The sequence below is a fragment of the Phyllostomus hastatus genome, unplaced genomic scaffold (genome assembly GCF_019186645.2).
Source record: "Phyllostomus hastatus isolate PE091 unplaced genomic scaffold, TTU_PhHast_1.1 phas_scaffold_11, whole genome shotgun sequence".
NCBI classification, from domain to species: Eukaryota; Metazoa; Chordata; class Mammalia; order Chiroptera; family Phyllostomidae; genus Phyllostomus; species Phyllostomus hastatus.
The window spans coordinates 2,387,646-2,394,314 of NW_025334005.1; positions in this window are offsets into that span (position 1 = coordinate 2,387,646).

Below are 6,669 nucleotides of genomic sequence, written 5' to 3' on the forward strand. Positions count from 1 at the left end.
ACGAGGGTCCCACCGGCCTATGGAGGGCAGGACAGGACACCTAGGCCCATGTGTGACCTCAGACCCCCATGCCAAGGCCTTATTGCTGCTTCTATTTGAGGCAAAACAGCTGTGGTGCCACCCCCCACCCCACCCCTGCTGTCGTCCTTTACTCTCCGACCTGGGTTGCACCCATGGGCTCCAGGGGGAGGAAGGAACCAGGGCCTAGGAAAGTCTTAAATGGCCGTGGCCCTTGAATTCTTTCCCCTCTTCCCCAGGTCTGGAATTCCCTTGCCTTAGCCTGCTCCAGGCAGTGAGACCAAAAAAGTGTGGGCTCTGTTGCCAACAGGCTCCAGTTAAATAACAGGGCAGAAGAGCCGCAGGCAAGCACCTCTGACCTTTCCCCGGACCCAGCGCCACAGCCAAGGCGGCTTTCTCTCAGGTCACACAGGGAGAGGTGTCAGGGCCTCATGACACGAGCAGGATGCGTGGCAGCCACAGAAAGCATTTGGAGGTGGTGGCAGGTGTCACCAGCAGGGCGCTGGGCAGTCAGCTGACACAGAGCCAGAACAGTCATGGCAAGAAAGAAGGGTATGAGCTCAGGGCTGGGTATGCAGCCCAGACAGGGGCCAGGGGACCGGCAGGAACTGCTAAATCGCTATGCTGACTGTCTGGACACTCGTCCCCCTCTTGGCTCTAATCTGTCCTGCCCACCCCTCAGGGCCCGCGCGTCAGAGCTGGAGCCCGGGTTCGGGCAAGGTTGCTAGCTCCAGAAATCATGCCACGGCCTCCCCCGCACGGGAGCCCAGGATAGAGCTGGCACGGATGCATCCACGGGGGAGGCATGAATGAGTGAGGATTCTTCTCCAGGGCAATTCTTAGGACTCCGTTCTCTCTTTCCCCAGCCCGGGAGGTGGTGAAGTGTTTTCTCTAAGTGTCTCAGGAAGCCAGAAATCACAGGCCAGATACTTTCATTGTATTTTCTCACCTGTCACTCAGCCCCTTGTCCGCCCTTCACCCGCCCTCGGGCCATACACTCTAAGCTCCACCCGCAATGCCCTGCTGTTTCCCAACACATCAAGCCCTTTTTGCCTCCAAGCGTTTGCTCAGTGCAATTCCTTTTGCTTGGAATGCCCGCTATCTGCTTCTTCACAGGCAAACTCCTCTTCACCCTTCAAAACCCTCTCCTGGGAAGCCTTCCATAACTGCTCCAGCAAGTCAGTCACTCCCCTCTCCCGCAGTGCCCGGGCCCCCTCTGCAGTACACCGCATACAGTGTCTGTCCTGGGATTATTTGCTTCTGTGCCTGTGCCTTCTGGATGCTGGCCAACTGAGGAGCAGGCGACATGTCTTGTCCCCCTCTTGATCCTCTGGGCCTAGCAGACAGCGGGTGCTTTGTCACTATGTAAAAACCAAAAGCTGAGACTTATGAAGGCCTTCAGTGCCAGGCACGGTCTCAGTGCGTTGCGTGTGTGAGTACTGACCCAGTTAATCCTTCCAACACCCCCATTTCCACGTTTCTTTCATCACCCCCCACTTTACACATTCAGCAGCTGAGGTTAAGGAATGCGGCCAGCCAGGTATGGGCGCACCCTAAGTATCTGTCCACAGGTGAATGGATAAAGGTGTGGTGTGGATGGAGGCAGGCAAAAGTAGGACTGTAGCTGTGAGTACACGGAACAGTTTCTCGCTGAATTGCTGTTTATTTGTTAATTATGGTAGTATTTATTATTGTTAACCTACTTTTGCCCACCCGTGTATATACTGTGGAATATTGGTCAGCCACGAGAAAGCAGGAAAGCCTGCCATTCGTGACAACACAGATAAACCTTGAGGAAATTACACCAAGTGAAATAAATCACAAAGAGGAAGACAAATATTGTATGACCTCAATTATGGGCAGAACTGAAATAGCTGAACTCAGAGGAACAGAGGGAAGGGCGTGTCTGTCTGCCAGGGGCGGGGCGAGTGAGGCCCTGTTGGCCACAGGGTCCGACTTCCCGTTACAGTGAACATGTTCTGGGAATCTAAGGCGCAGCGTGGTGGTTGTAGCTAATGAGGTTGTATCACATACCTTTCTATTTTTATCTAGTGGTAGAATAAATCAAATGATTTTCCACTAAAAAGAGAGAGAGATGGCCAAGAACAAACACTAGCAGTGGCAGTGGTGAAATTCAAACACATGAGTAACAAGTACTAATAAGTAGCCCTAGCTGGTGTGGCTCAGTGGATTAAGTACTGGACTGTGAACCAAAGAGTCACTGGTTCGATTCCCAGTCAGGGCCCATGCCTGGATTATAGGCCAGGTCCCCAGTAGGGGGAGCTCGAGAGGCAGCCACATATTGATGTATCTCTCCTGCTCTTTCTCCCTCCCTTCCCCTCTCTCTAAAAATAAATAAAATCTTAAAAAAAAACCCCACATGTAATAATAAGTAATGAGCTGATCAATGAACAAATGAGTAAAAGGACTGCATGGGAGAGAAAAATCAAGGGAGGAACTTGCTCAGGATTGGGAAGTGCTCCTCAGAAATAAAAAGAAACCCTTTGACCCAAGTCCACTCTCTCAATAAAGAGATATTTTCTTCCTTCTCCCAATCCCTCTTATAACTGCCTCCCACTCAGGAACTGAGAACTCTCCGTGTAAAAACTAACAAGCCTGAAGGAGTGTGACGGAAGTGCTGGACAGAGCGCCCCACGCGGCTGTGACCCTGGCGTGGGTGGCCGCTGGGGTCCTGCAGAGCCGGAGGACGGGGAGCAGTCCCAGGGAGGGCCCTTTCCCCCAGGGCAAAGGGATTTCCTCGGTCTCCCTGGCCTCCTGTCCCAGCCCCTCTGGGCTACGCCCTCCACACCGACAGCCGCTGGCCTGCCGTGGTCCCTCCTGTCTCCTACTCGATGTACCCGGTCTCTCCAGCACCCAATCCGGGCCCCACCCTGCCTCCTCCTACCCCACCAGGAACGCCACTCTCCCACCATGACGCTCCCCGTTTCTTCTTCATCCTTCAGGCCCAGCTCATTTCTCCCTCCCCCGGTGAAGCCTTTTCCAACCCCCAGCGAGTAACAGAAACCCACTCAAGATGAAGCAAAAGGGGAGGATTTATCAAAAAGACCCAGCATTTCAAAGCACCCAGGGCAGCAATGCAGTCAGACGTCCACAAAGGACAAGGATCACGGAAGGACAGACAGTCCAGAGACCAACAGACTCGGCTTCCCCCTCCTCTCTTTGCAGCCCCTCAGGGGGGAGAATGGCCACCCACAGCTCCCCAGACGACCTCGTCTCTTACAAGGCCAACCTGTGCCAGAGAGTTCTGATTGGCTGGTGTGGGTCAGCTGATCAGCCCTGCTCCAATCCCGAGGCCAGGAGTGCAGTCCTGCGGTTCAAACAGGGCCGCCCAGACCCTGGAGGGTGATGGTCCTCCTGGCCTGTAGATGGCGGACGTCGCACTGTGTCCTCCCACAGCCTGTTCCCTTTCTGCGCTCTTTGGTGTCTCCCCTGTTTTATAAGGCCCACCAGTCCCGTGCGATTAGGGTCCCACCTTTAGGAGCTCGTTTAACCCTAATTTCCTCCCAAAGACGCCCCCCCTCCAAATACAGTCGCACTGGGGGTCAGGGCTTCAACGGATGGATTTTGGGGGGGACACGATCCAGTCAATACCAGTGGACTTTCAGTTCCTGGCCTCCTCCCGGGCACCCCACGCACTGCGTCGTGCCGGCTCCCCGGATCCGCTCAACCCAGTTTACCCTCACCCTCGTTTACACGCCCACCCTCAGGCCTGGGGTCGGGGGGGCTGGCCGGTTTCCTGCACCGGGCAGGGGGCACACGGACCCTTCAGAGACTCTGTCATCTGCCCGGTGCTTTCCCCGCCTGCCTCCTCTTCGCCCCTCGGGACTGGCCGAGACCCTTCTCGACCTGCATCTGTTTCTGCCCGACTCCCCCAGCCCCCGCGGCTGGAACTGGGGCGGACTTCCCTCCCCTGAGTCTTCTCTCACCCAGCAGGGCTCCCACCAGCCCGCATCACGATGGCAAATTCCACGCCTGTCCGGCCCACTGGTGCCTTTATAGTGACAAGGACTCCTGTCACCATCTTCACCCTGGTGTCTCGCACGGGGTCAGTGCGGCACAGGCACAATACATGAAAATGCGGTCTTTGAAGCCAGGGCTTAGGCCTGCCACTGGTGCGTTTCCCTTCTCCCTGGGCCCTTTCTGATTGTACCTAGAGCCTGTGCCGTGAGGACCCGCAGGGACAGAGGGAGTTGCCGCGTCTAGGCCCAGTAAGAGAACAATCTTCTGGGTTCTTAATCGTATGGCTCTTAAAAGTGAGGGCCACCAAAGGCCTCAGCTGACCTCAGCCTTCGGTCCTTTTTTGCTGTGTATTTCCAGTCATTATTGTCTTTAAGAAATACATTCACTAATTAAAAAAAAAAAACCCCACAGAAGCCATACAGTTATATATATCCTCACTGTACCAAAAATCCAGCAAATGGCTGTAGTTTAAGATTTTAATCGCAAAAATTGGTATGAAAAACTGCCTTTTTCTAACTCTGTAATACCCGAACTCAGCTCCCCAGCCCGCGGTTCCGCTCAACGGCAGTGTAATCCCCAATACCGCCAACTGAGCCCCAGCACCTGGACTTCACCGCCGTTGAGAACGCTTTTCTCATATTTCTGACTTAGGCCGACAGTGGAAAAATCCCTGCACTTGGAAACCCAGCGTGACCTGTAGCCAACAGTCACGTAGCCAGAGTTTCATAAAATAATACTGGCGCGCACGCTGATATTTTCCTGTTTGCTCTCCTATTCTGTGCTGTTTTATTTGATTCTATTCTGTTGCATAGACCCGCTAAATTCCACCAGCCACTCGTGGGCCTGGAGCACGTCTCCCTCTGCCTCTGCCCCTCTCCTCCCAGGGCAGATAGAAGCTCCGAGGGCTTAGGTTCCAGCACCAGGAAAGGGGCACCTGTGGGTTGTTGCTGACCAGGGTCCGACCGGGCCTTTGCAGACAGATCCACAGGCCACAGGAGGCCTTTCCTGGACCCAGGCCCTCTGGGCCTGTGCCAGTGACCCACTCCTTAGTGACCCCCTAAGGAGTTCAGGAAGTTTTCGGAAGCTCTTCCACCAACACGGGCTGCAGGAGTGGTGGCAGGGCCCCCTTACCTGTCTGGTTTTCCCTCAGGCCTGGCTAAGAGGCTCCTCTCCCCGGGGCTTGCAGGCTCTCAGCTCTGCTTGGAGGCCAGGGCCTGGGGAGGGGCCAGAGGGAGTGGATGTGGGACTGGGGCATGTCTGGGGCCCCTAGGGTTGCTCTGCCCACCTGCTGGATGTAGGGAAAGGTGCCCCCTCCCAACCCACCATCCTTCCACTTGGGGGGGCTTCAGGAGCAGTTGCTGGAAACAACGCTGCTAGCAGCCTTCCAAGCCCACAGCTCTTCGTTTCTCAGCGAACCTCCTCTCCCACAGAAAGCGCTGTGATAGAGAGCTCCTACCGGATGGACGAAGCTGTTCTCAAAGCTGTTGTTTCCGTGGTGGGTTTCACAAAGTCTTATATGAGACCCAAAGCTGAGCAATGACTTCTTTCTTTGTTCCCCTGTATCCACCCTCCAGGGGCCGGTTCTGGGGAAGCCAAGCCAGACCCGGGTCAGAGAGTGTGTGGTCGGGGTGGGGGTGGGAGTGGGGACGGGCTGAAAGGAAGGAAAAACCCAAACAACCACAGAATCAAAACACCACTCTTCCGCACAGATCCAGTGGGTGCCCCAGCCCGCCTGCCCACTCTGCCCCCTGAAAGTAAGCACATTTATCTGTGTTGGTGTATGCATTTGCGTATACATACAGATTTGTGTGTGTACATACGTATTTTGCTGTTATTTTTGCCACTTAGAGCCAGCTTGCCTGGGTTTAAACTCCCACTCTGCTACTTACTAAGTGTGCAACCTCAGGAAAAGTACTTAACCTGTCTGGAAAATGGGAGTAACAGTAGTAATGAACTCACAGAATTGTGAAAATTACATTTAGGGAGAGGCTCGTACATGGGAACGCTATGCAGTGTGAACTGTGATTATTGCACTATTTGTGCCAGGGGTCTATTTCACACGTTTTCTTTATTGCAGTGTATGGTGGCCCCTCAGGTTCCATGGGGAGATCGGTTCTGGGCCCCCAGGGATACTAAAATCCAAGGATGCTCAAGTCCCTTATGTAAAATTGTGTATGATATTTGCATATAACCTATGCATGTCCTTCTCTATACTTTAAAGCATCTCTAGGTTACTTATAATACCTAATACAATGTGTGTTGTATTAGGTGTTGTACTCTATCATGAAGGGAATAATGACAAAGGAAAAAAGTCTGCGTGTGTTCAGTACAGATGCAGCCATCATTGGCCTCACCGCACAGTACACGTCAGCAATGACGCCGCTTCCCCCCCAGTATTTCCATCCCAGCTTGGCTGACTGCGAGGATACGGAGCTTGTGGATCTGGAGGCCACCTGTACCCCATTGTCTGGGTGCCTCGAGATCTCCTATTGATGGGCCAGGATTGTTTATCTTTCCTGTTATTATCAATAACGCTGCAACAAATGCACTAGCCATGTGCATTTTTATTTTAAAAGTTATCAGCCCTGGCTGGTGTAGCTCAGTGGATTGAGCGTGGGCTGCAAACCAAAGTGTTGCAGGTTTGATTCCCAGTCAGGGTACATACTTGGG